Source organism: Charadrius vociferus, unplaced genomic scaffold, assembly GCF_000708025.1.
Source record: "Charadrius vociferus isolate BGI_N301 unplaced genomic scaffold, ASM70802v2 scaffold477, whole genome shotgun sequence".
Taxonomy (NCBI): domain Eukaryota; kingdom Metazoa; phylum Chordata; class Aves; order Charadriiformes; family Charadriidae; genus Charadrius; species Charadrius vociferus.
This window is the reverse complement of record NW_009649449.1, coordinates 4720968-4732662: the sequence shown is the minus strand read 5'-3', so window position 1 is coordinate 4732662 and position 11695 is coordinate 4720968. Positions and strand designations below refer to the sequence as shown.

At 43.5% G+C, this 11695-nt stretch overlaps 1 pseudogene; it reads right to left on the bottom strand.

Moving 5' to 3' along the window:
* The window catches only part of LOC104290567, a 31725-nt pseudogene extending 24022 nt beyond the window's left edge, over window positions 1-7703 (bottom strand).
* Window positions 7704-11695: the final 3992 nt, after the last annotated feature.

Sequence of the window (11695 nt, the reverse complement as noted above, 5' to 3'; positions counted from 1 at the left end):
CTTTTCCCTGCAGCTCTGCCACAGTCAGCATCACACAGCATCGTTAGCGATGCGCACTTTGCTTTTACCCATCTTTCTCCTTTCGCGAACAGTTCCCACAGGTGTGGGGTGTCCGGTTCGCACCACTGGTTAAAGTAACAGCTCAACCAGTACACTCCCGCAAAAGAAAACTGGTTAAAAAAGAAAAACAGTACTCAAAGAATTTGGGAAGCTGATTTTCAGCCCAAACAAATTGGAGAGAGAAAGGGGGGCTCGGGAGGGCAAGAAGGAGGAAAAAAAAGCCAAGCTCTGGAACCACTGAATTACCCTTCATTCTAGGAGCCCGGCCAACACAGCATACGAATGATTGCACAGACAGTTCCAAAAATGACACATACACTCTCTCCCTGGCTCACTCGTGGCAAACCCGCAGCAATGAGTCCTTTTTTTTTTTTTCTTAATGCCCCAGAATTCCCATGAAAGCAGCGAAAGGAGCCAAAGCAAGAGGAGCTAAGGTGGTCAAACATTGCAGCAGCGCCCTATATTTAAACACTTCTACAAGCCCTTCAGTTACCGGCTGTGATTCCAGGCAGAGGCAGCCCTTTGCCCAATACCTTCTTTCAAAATAGAAGCCCAGAAAAGGCTATGACCTGTTGGTCCCACTAACCTCCTTTTTTTTTTTTTTTTTTTTTTTTTTAATTTAACATACCTTTTCAGATATTCAGCCTCTTACAAAGGAGGTAAGTCTCTCTCTGGTGTTTTTTTGGAAGGAAAATGTGGCATGCACCTATTTCGTTTCATTCTGTGCCAGGACCTATAAAGTTACTGTGGGCTGCAACTCCTGCCAAGTTCTAAAGGTGACAGGGCAATGGGCACCCAAAGGACGCTTCTATCAATGCCCTTTTATTTCCCTCTCTTTCCCCTTCCACCGAACTTTTTTTTTCTAATAGAATTACTCTTATCTGCAAGTGATTTAAACTCTAAGGTTTACAGAAGATTTAAAGAGTGCGAACACAGTTGGAATGTTTTAAACTAACAGTACAAGTTGCATTTTAAGAAAATAATTAACTCCCAGGGGAGGTGCGGTTCTTGGAGTAATGACAGATTCAAGGCTGGCTTTCCCTATATGGAGTTTCCAAATAATAAAATATCTTCGGTTCCCTACTGGTGTCAGATGAGAACCTGTTAGTGTGCTAGTTGCTAGTGGACTGTCATGGTTTTGGGGTTTTTTTGGTTGGGTTTTTTTTTTTTTCAGTGGGCCCATTAGCGTTTTAAAGACACAGTACCCAGTAGGTAATCTCGCATGCAAAAGCTTTAGCAAAAAACATTGTAAATGCATAGAGTTTATGTGCTTACAACCTTTCCCCATCCCTTCTTCTTGCTGGGAAAAAAAACCCACTTTCCTCTTTTTTTTGCCGTCCTGGGTTCTTATTGCCGCTGTTCTTGCTGAGGGCTTCTCATGGCCCCAGAGAAGCCGTAGAGGAGACCGGCATCTGGCCCCCAGCTCCGTCTAACACCACCTCCCCCATGGTAACGCAGCGCAGCCGCCTGACCAGCTACAAGGACAGATGCAAAGCCTCCAGCCACGGAGGCCCAGATGGACAGCATTTCGTTGTCAGCATTAGAAGTCCGGGCAGAAGAAGAGAGTTACTTGACCAGTCACTAGATGTCGTTGGGTCCAAACGCCAAGGCTTTTGCCCTGGCATCCTAGAAAATCCCCAGACCTTTGGCCTTTAAGGTGAAATAAAAGTATTGCTCTGCAAATACCTAATAATACCCTTTACTGAAACTGAATAATGTGCTTGAATCCTTTGGCCGTGCAAACCCTGGCATTTTGATTGGATAAACGTTCACTGGAGCTTTGGGGGTTTGATGAAGGGAATGGACCAGCCAGTTCATTGAGACAGAACATATTGGAGGGCTGTAACACACCCAGCAGGTACAGGGAGAAGAGGAATGGTTTTGACATTTGTTCTATTTTCAATTAATAGGCATGTTACAGGCATATTTCAAGGAGTTTGCAAAGAAGGGTCAGAACATGAATCTGAATGATGAATCCTGTGATGCAAAACTCATTTAGCAAGATACTCTCGGAAGAAGAGGCAAAATGGAAAGGCAGGCAGCACTGCTGCTCTTGGTCCTGCATGAGGTCCAGTACTCTGTATTAAAACTTTTTTTTTTTTTTTTTTTTTTTTAAGGTGACAGGTCATTATTGGAGGAAAGCAGTATTCAAGCTCGTAATACTGTCTTTTGCTGATGTGGACAACAAAAATCCCATGGCTGTAATCTCAAATTCTCTTCCATCCAGGAGATAGGGCTGTCACCTCTTTCCTCCCTGCTTAGGAATTATTAAAATAACTTAGAACAGCTCCTCAGGCCTGATCCCATGAAAAAGCAGTCCAAATCCTCCTCCACGTTCTTGGAGAGGCTATGTGGTTGACGAGCTACAGACCTTCACGGCCTGTGGGGGGGACACGCAGTACCCCTGGGACCAAGAAAGTGCAGACCTTCTTTCAGACTCCAATGATTATGCCTTGTGGCTCACCCTGCTCTTGGAGCTCCCTTGGGGCTCCTCTCTACCTTTACTTTCTCTCCCAATATATTGCCACGCATTTTCCAAGAGATGCTGTGCTTTGCCCTGAGGTATCTGGTTCGCAGCTCTCTGGGGATGAGATACACTTGGCCAACACTATCCATCAGCACCAACTGCGCTCCTGTTAAGAAGCAAGATCCAGCAAAGACGTCATTGTCTAATGCCACAAATATCTTTACCGCAACCAGGATGCTCAATCAAGCGTGGAAATGACATTTTACGTATATTTAGCTTAATGATTTTTTTAAATTTTATTTCATACCTTCAAAAAAAAGCTGTGATCTGAGATGTTGGGTGAAACTTAAGCTTGCTTCTTATTTTATCTGTGACAGATCTCCCATTCATTTTTGAAATATGGTTGTGCAGGCACAATACTTAAGTGAAATATGGTGGTCTATCAGATTACTGAGAGAGAGCATGAAGGCTTAGGTAAAGATGACAATGACTTTATAAAAAACAGAATGGTTGAAAGATAACAAGAAGATTCACAGATCCTGAAACGATGCACATGTTACATCAAAGCTACATTTAGGAACGCACTATAGCATACACAGCAGTCCATGCCTTCTCTTTGCAAAGTATATATACACTCATACTTCATGTTTACTATACACATGAGATTCTCAACTGGACTATATTAAACCTTTTTCTATGATGTATACAAGTTATATCGCATGTCATGTATACTCATGTCATTTATTTTCCCCAATGAAAAAAATCAGATGGTCACATTCTGTGATTTAAGTGTGCACGTCATAGTTTCATAATATTTTGTTATGAAGTTCATAAAATACAACAGCAGCAGTATGTCTAACTCAAGACTTAGGTGAAAAGAGCCACCTGGATTGATGAGTATCAGCTCCGTCCAAGTCATGCACAGCTAGCCTAGAAAAGCTTAAGGCTCTAGCAACACACAGCCGCATGCCTGTTCTGAAATACACTCTTCAGCCTCTCAGGGATAGCGCTTTCCACAGATTTAATTACTTGCAAAACCTGTGGTCATTAACACCCAACCTAAATTCTATTGCAGGTCACAGGCTATTAAAAAAATAAAGCGTCCACACTCCCTAAACAATGATTTGTTTAACTGTAGCTTTGATTAAACCTGAAGCCACAACAACAGGGGAATCCTATGGCCAACGTACTCACCCTGTTACTCTATCTGCTAGAAACACTTACGAGGTAATTATTTCTTCCCGAGTTCTTGTATGACACTTCACCATACTGTCGGCCATCCCTCAGGCCACTGAATCTCTGTGTGCGTATACACGGGCCAAAACATCTAGTTGCCATGACAAAACGTACCCCTGTGATGTGCCAGCACAGCACCGAAACCCCGCTCAAAGACAGCCAGCGTTGCTTTTAGAGAAGGTTTTGTACTGATGTGCTGTATGAGGTAGGACTTCAGCCAGACAGAACCAGCTCCTATTGAACAGCGAGCTGTTGAAAAAAAGGCCAACATGAGCCATGTGACCATTATTAATTATCAGCGTTGCAGACCTTAGAAGGCAGCCACGCTCTCTGCAAGTCTGTCAGAAAGTTTCTGTGTCAACCTGTTAGGAGACTCCCTGTCGGTGGTGTGGCTACAGGTGTACAGCACAAACTCCATGGATGGAGGTACATCTTCGTTACCTTTTACCTTGGTCTGGAATGGGCTCCATCAGGGACACAGCGCAGCTGCTGCTCCTGTATTTTCTATGGTTTCTTTGCTAGCCCGGCTCAAGGCAACGCAAGCCCCAGGTCTGGCTCTCCCGGAATGAAGCTGGCTGGAGAATGACACAGAACTAAATCTGAGTGCATGTACTCACAAAGGGAGAGCCCTCTTGGGCTGCCTGCAGTAGGGATATTTTATTGCTTTCATAATATTTTCCGGGTATTGAAACACAAACCACATGTGTAATATTTTTTTTTCAGAATTTACACATTGCACTTGCTGGAGAGTGTTCATTCTAGCACCCACAGCCCCAGACCTTCCTCAAAAACAGAAAGGGAGGAGAACGAAACACACCAAAACCTGCCGTGGTAGCTCTTGGGCAGCCCTGCTGCTGAAGGTCAAAATCACTGGGTGCACTCCTCACCTACTTTGATTTTACAGGGCAATAAAATGTTAATTTGGATTATCTTGTCATCAGGGAAATCGGGACAGAAGCTTGACAGCTTGCTGACTGTGGAAGGGGAGAAAGTAAACAGGTAGCAATGCTCTACGCCAAGTTCACCGAGGGTGTAAACCCCTCAAAATTAGTTCAGTTCCACCACGGATTAGTTTGGCCATACACAGAATAGACTGTGAACCTCCAGGAGCAAGGAGCTCCTCATTGAGGCTGACCTGCAGGTGGATCACTAGCATTCAACTCCAGCCCATCTTTAGGTTTTTAAAGCTAATAACGAGTTAGTTCGTTTGCTTTTGTTCTCAGCTTTCCTCAGTCTCTGGGCCAGTTACTCCTTTTCTTTTAAACCACAATTACTACATCTCCTGGGGGACTTTCCATTCCCTGGTGCATCCCATTTCATCCCGACGCTTCCCTGCAAATCGTCTGGTCACTTGTATTTGGGAGACAGAAGGAAAGGTTGTTTTGGGTTAGCTTTTTCTGCGTGCATATCCAGGGGGAATAGTTAAGGTCTTACCTGCTTTGCTCGGTTACTAAGCTGTTAGTTATTCTGTGATGTAACGGTTTTAAGTTTCTGATCAGAGTAGCCCAGGTGAGAGAGCTTGATACTCTCCAGATTCATCGCTACCTCTGGCATTTCTGGCATTCGTTACTCTGGGGAAAGGGACCACGTTCTAGCTGGCAGCTTTGCCCCCGGAGCAGATGCCTCTCTTGCTTTCCCCTGTGAAGATATCCAAGCTGCTGAGATGCAAACCAGAGAATTCACAAACCAGTTGTGTTTGCTAGGTGTTGGGCTGGTGGACTCCTGGCTGCCACGATCACACAAAGCCACGCTTGGCAGGCAGCTTGCCCCATAAAAATCTTTAAGAGGGGCATTTTCACCAAAGGTGAAATAACCATGAAGGTGGGTTATTTTCATTAATACAGCATTTCAGAGAAACACTTTAAGCTCTAAGCTTCTGGCCACCTAAGCACCTCAGGGAGGGCTGGACGGGCCACGGGTCAGTGTACTACGTGAAGATGCTCGGCAGATTATTCATTGCTGTCTCCCACGTACGGTGCTCGGTGCCTTCTTTAAAGGACCTCTGGCAGTTGTTTGAGAAGTTATGATCACATCCATGCTCCTACCGCACAAACTCAAGCTATTGATCACTTCAAAACGAAGCGAAGGCTAAAGGCAAATACGCAAAACATGCATCAGCACAGAAAATTCTGTCCTGCTTTTGGGAGCTGCAAATAAGCCGGAATCTGCAACTGCTGTGCATGCTTGCGTAGTGCAAAGAGACGGTTTAGTCACAGTGAGGATAGTCACTGAAATACAGTCACCCATCTTTTGCAAATAATTAATTTTCAACTAAAAATCTGAAAGTTGATGGAAAAATCTGTATTCTTCTTATTTACAAGGTTAAGTGTGGTTGTTTTTTTCTGCATCAGATAGAATCTGGAAGTTATTAGACAAATCATCCGTTTTCCACATCTCAGAGGAGAGGCTTCTCTGAACCCAAATCTTCCTCTACATGACTACCAGCAACTCTTAGCAGTTGGGAAGTTGAGGACAGCCTCTCAACTTTTGAGTATTGCTCCAGAAGATAACAGGAAGACTTCTGAATTTTTAAAGTTATTCATTTAAAAACAAATGCAAGGATTTTCAAAAACAGCCAGGAGCCTAGGTCTCCTTGGAACCCCTTGTATCATCCCTTCCAGAAAACCATGTTTACTGGATGTTACGGGTGTTGTAAAAACAAAGGAATTATCCCCTGCCCCGGGGGCAATCACAGCCAATTGTGCTCATATTCACATCCAATTTGCTGCCAAGCAATTTACAGATCAGTGGGATCTACACATGGAAGAACCTCTGTTTGTAAATCATGTCCTATAAAGTGAAGGCCAATTCCCTCGTGTGAAATCAACGGGAATTAGACACCCAAGTGCTTTTGCAAATCCTGTTAAGTAGCTATTGCACCCATAGGTTCCCGTTAAAATCTGTCGCTCTCCACTTGAGTCTAACGGGTGTCGAATCAAGCGCTTGATGCTTTCTGACTTTTCCCTCACTACTTCTGTCCTGTGAGTACCCACATATATCACGATCCGTGCTTCACAGTCCAAAGAAAATAAAGATCCTCGCCATAAGAGTTGTGGTGCTTTTATGCAGAGACATGGTGGGAACTCTCCTGGAACTTTTACAAGCAGCGGGAGAAGGGCAGTGCGTCACCCAGCCCCTCCTGCCACTTTTTTGCTGGTGGCGAATACATTAATAGAGAATGCCATATTTTTATTATAGAAAAAGCCGATATTAGACATTTAACGACATTTAAAATATTGGGGAGTTATGTTTGCCGTTACACATTTTAACGAGCATATTCTCCATGAAGGAGCTCTGTGTCCCCCAGGCAGGATACAGTCCACGCTGCGCTGTGTGTTGCTTTGATTAGGACTCGTTTTAATGGAATAACAGGTTAAAAATGCACATAAAACTCCCATAAAGGGCCTACATTTGTGTGCCAGGGCCACTCTAACCTGATGCTTTTGCAGCCACCTCTCTTCACTCTCATTTCCTTACAAGAAAAAGAGTAGCTGGCACATTTGTTTTGACCCCTGTGGTGTTGCAGCATCGCCAAGTATACTTCAATTGTTGTCAGAGGCACAGTGAGACCTCTGCAATGTGAGAACTTTCCCTGACAGATGAACAGCATCATCTAGGGGCCAGAGATCAGCACTGGGAATCACACACGCGTGGCCAGGGAAGCTGGTGGAGATCTGTAAGAAGAATTGCTCCTGAGCACACCAGTCCGTCACGTGAGAGGCCCACTGCTTTATTCTTATTTGAAGAAAAACATGGTGTGATGTCTTATATCAAGAAAACGAAATGCAGTTGAGCTGGTTCGGTATTACAACTCACCTTTACGTTGGGGATTTTCCAGCTGGGTGCAATTGCCCAGACCACAGAAAGCAACCCAGAGCGCCTTTGCCCTCTGAGCGGAGGGATGCACGACGGCCTTGTCCAGAGGTTGCACAACCACCATAGCACCATGACAGAACTTGCTTAAAAAGCCTCCAGAGATGTGGCTAAGGTGACTATAAGACATCCAAACGGGAGCTGGCTTACACCACGCCTGCTCAGCCCGCACACCGCTGGTCCTTGCCCCTCGAGGTTGCCATCTAAACAACCACCAAGGCACAGCCTGGGACAAGAGGTCTTCACAGTAGTAAATATAGTCCCCCCACACATGCACACACACACTAAAATCAGTAGAAAAATTCCCCCGCTGATGCCAGTATAGTGCCAAGTCTGGCTGAGCACATGAGGCAGAGCATGTCATGGCCATCAGCCCTCTCAGCAGTAGACCTACTACTCGTTTGCCTATTTAAATCGCTGTCTCCTGCAAGCTGTAGTTCGACTCTTACACCAACAGACTTCCGTAAGGATGTAAAACATCTCTATAACAATGATGATTCTAAACCACATTATATCCAGAGGGAAGTGATATTCACTGGCTGAATGAAAATTGTAAAAACAAATAAATAAATGATCCCATCCCCAGGGGACAATTACAGTCAATTGCTCTTGTACTCGCATCCAATTTGCTGCCAAGAAATTAAGACTATCAGGATTTACACGTGGAAGAATCCCTGTGAGGCAAGAATGTCCTAAATGACGGCCAACTTTCTTGTATGAAATTAGGATTTGTAACTGAAATTCTCTGAGTACGGCTGTGCAGCAGATAGCCATAGACCAACAACTTATGTGAACTTCTGATTACAAACATCCTCTTGTCGCAGCTATGTAACAACATTAGCTATTTGTTTGCTGTCATCAATTTAAGCTACCATGTTAGTAAGCGCTTTTATCACAATAATATAATGAAAAATAGGATTTCCTTGTCTCGTAACAGTAGGGACAAAGGAGCTATTTGTGTTTTGCTGGGCAGATGAATGTTCACACTTTTGGAGAACAAAAACCTAAAAGGAACTTGGCACTCATTAGTTCGGATCCAGCTTTAAGTGGCAGGGGTAAAGACTAGAGCATGTTTAACATTTAACAGATGAAGCAGATGCATACCCCACGTGGGATACAGGACTCAAACAAGCCTGGATAATTGATGTGTCATGTAACGTGGCTTCCAAAAAATACATAATCAGAGCTCCAAGCCAAACAAGGCTATTTCAATGGTTACTTTTAAGGACTTAAAAATAGGCACGTTCTGCAAGACACTGTCAGCTAGGAGCAGAAAGGCAAGAAACCGCACAAAGAAGGGAGCGGGGCTCACGCTTAAAGCCAAGCCTAAGTGTAAACGCTTTGTTGAGCGGGGGGCTAACAGAAGAGAAGCTACTAGAACATGACGGCTGCCAGGCACAAGTCGGTCAGGTTTTTCCTTATGGATTTCCAGCTTGCGCTGGCTCGGCCACCGCGCGGCGGAGGTGGGCGCTTCAGCCGCTCCAGGAGGGCAACGGACTGAAAAGACATACTGGACAAAGGAAAATGAAACAGAAGAGTGTTTAATGAACACAAACCCACTCCAACAGAAAAACAAATGAATGATGAAATAACGGAGGTCCCGACAGTCCATGTTCTCAAATGTGGAGTTTGGGGCAATCCCTGGCTGTTATTTTCACAATACCTTGCATTCATTACTTTATTTAAAAATGGTGTACTGTGTCTGGAAAACAGGAAGTAAGCCATAAATCTCTAGTTTAAAAGCCATCTGAAGCCTGTGGACCAGATATGTTCTCAATCAGTAGTCAGGCAGTAAATAAACATTTATATACAGCAACTGCTCTCAACCAGCCTGACCTCCGGCTATTACAGGGCACATAAAGAGGAAATTTGTTTAGTCCCGTAAAAGCCCAGGCAATATATCAATAGATTATTAAAAATGGAAACAATGTAGGCTAATGGATTATATTGATTTTAATAAACATAAGTATATGGGATTCAAAGATAACAGTCAGATATGACATCCTTCCAAGCTCACCTTTAGGGATATCTCCTAAAATTAGCAAAACTAGGTCTGTCAAGAATATCAGTGACTGCTATTTTTTGCTTTGCGACTTGATGTATTTTGGGCTGAAGGACTTAAATTGGAGGGTTTGCATTTTTATTTCTGCCTGTGAACCATGAACGCAGTCAAAAAATAAAACCTGTACATCTTTTAGTGTCATTTGCTGTACAGAAAAGAAATTTCAAGCAATTGCAGGCTATCCTCAGGCACACTAGATGAAAGCACACAGATGCTACTGGGTTTGTTGGTTTTTTGGGTTTTGTTTGTTTGGTTGGTTTTGTTTTTAAGGAGGAATGCTCACTCTTGCTGCAGCCACTATTGGCAGCAGACCCTGAAGCCTGAACCCGTTGTGTTTTGGAAGCCTGGCAGGATGCTCAGGCAGTCCCAGTGCCATCCTCCAACCGCCTCCAAGTCTCACGCCAGCTCAGCACAGTTGTGCTCGCAGCAGTTCCGACAACACCAAACCCCAGCAATCCTGCAAGTCAGTCTGATTCTTATAACGTGTCTGTATCTTTGAAATAAGCTGGCACCTGCCCTGAATACGTGGATGGTTGTCAGAATCCTCTGATATCTGTCCGGTGCTAGGGTATATTTTCCCTCTGCTATTCTGCCGAGCCGCAGGCTTCCTTTGAAGAGATCCCTTCCATTTGCCCACCATGACTGCTTCCCTTCCATTTGACCTGGGAGTTCAGCAGTTGGCATTGTTTTGGAAAAAAAAAAAAAATTATTTTTAACTTTAGGAGAAAGTCTGTGGAAGAATTAAATTTGTCAGTCAGGCATTGTCAGGGATGAGGGAACAGAGAGGCTTACCGAAAAAATAGGCAAAGGCAGCTCTGCAGATCAAATTGCATTAGCAACTGTGACATAACTGGTTGTGGGATGAAGGGAGCTATGAAGTCTATTAACATACTCTAAATGTCAGGGTAGGGAAACAGTGTGTTCTGTATGATAATTGGGTCAATGTGATTACAAGTTTAATCTATCTCAGCAATTATAACCAGACTAAATTAAAGCAACCCTTGGTGCTAAAGAAGAAAACCACGGACAAAAGTCTAAGCTGTTTTTCCATTTGGTGGAAAGGTTTTCCATCAGCAGCAAGGCATAAGTGTGTCCACCCTGGTGATTTAACAGTTCAGAAGACCTAAATTCCCACTTCCCTTAAAGATGATACAAAACCGATTCAAGCCCCAAACTATGAACATCCTTAAAACTCAGAGTAACTCAGCACTAACCTTTGTGGAAGGTTAGGACACCTTCCTAATTTGTAGTAAGAACACGTGTCATGCATTTTATTGCACCAATCAAATGCTACTTGAAAGCAAATAGATGCAGGGCTGACCTCAAACAGCTTAGAGTTTGGATGTATACCCAGAAGTTGAACACTTCTGAGCGAGCCGTCTGAACTGCCCATGGTTGTTGACATCACAAAGAACGGTAAGAAATTACTTCTCTTGCTGCCTACAGGTAAAAAATGGAAAATGAAGGAACGAGCCAAAATCATTTTCTTTCATTAAATTGCTAGAGATAAGAAAGTTGTCCAAAGGACAGGCATGAACTGCTGTCCTCCTCTGTGCTTTATTTTCCATTTCTTTCCTTGCAAAAGGGGGGATTAAAAGCAGGTCAGCATCCATTTACTTGAAACGCCTGGATTCCCCCCCCCCCCAAACAAAATTCAGTGTCCTACTCATTGGCAGTTTTTTTTCCTAAATACAAACCAAAGGCTGAAGTCTTTATTTAGTGTCAATTGTTTTCTAAAGAAGAACACAAGACTAAACTTACAGTAAATTTCTACCACTGTTCATTAGCTCCCAACGGTAGAAATAACACCCTTGCAAAGTCCTGAATACCTCACAAATTACAGTAATCTGCAATTATAAACTACAGTGTTAATGAGCTTTGATTGCCTGTTATTTGTGATGCCACCTATAAATGCCACTTACATTTTACAGCATATTGAAGTTAACAATCTGTTTTGAGAAGATCACTAATAGTCAAATGGACTTTTATGAACACCT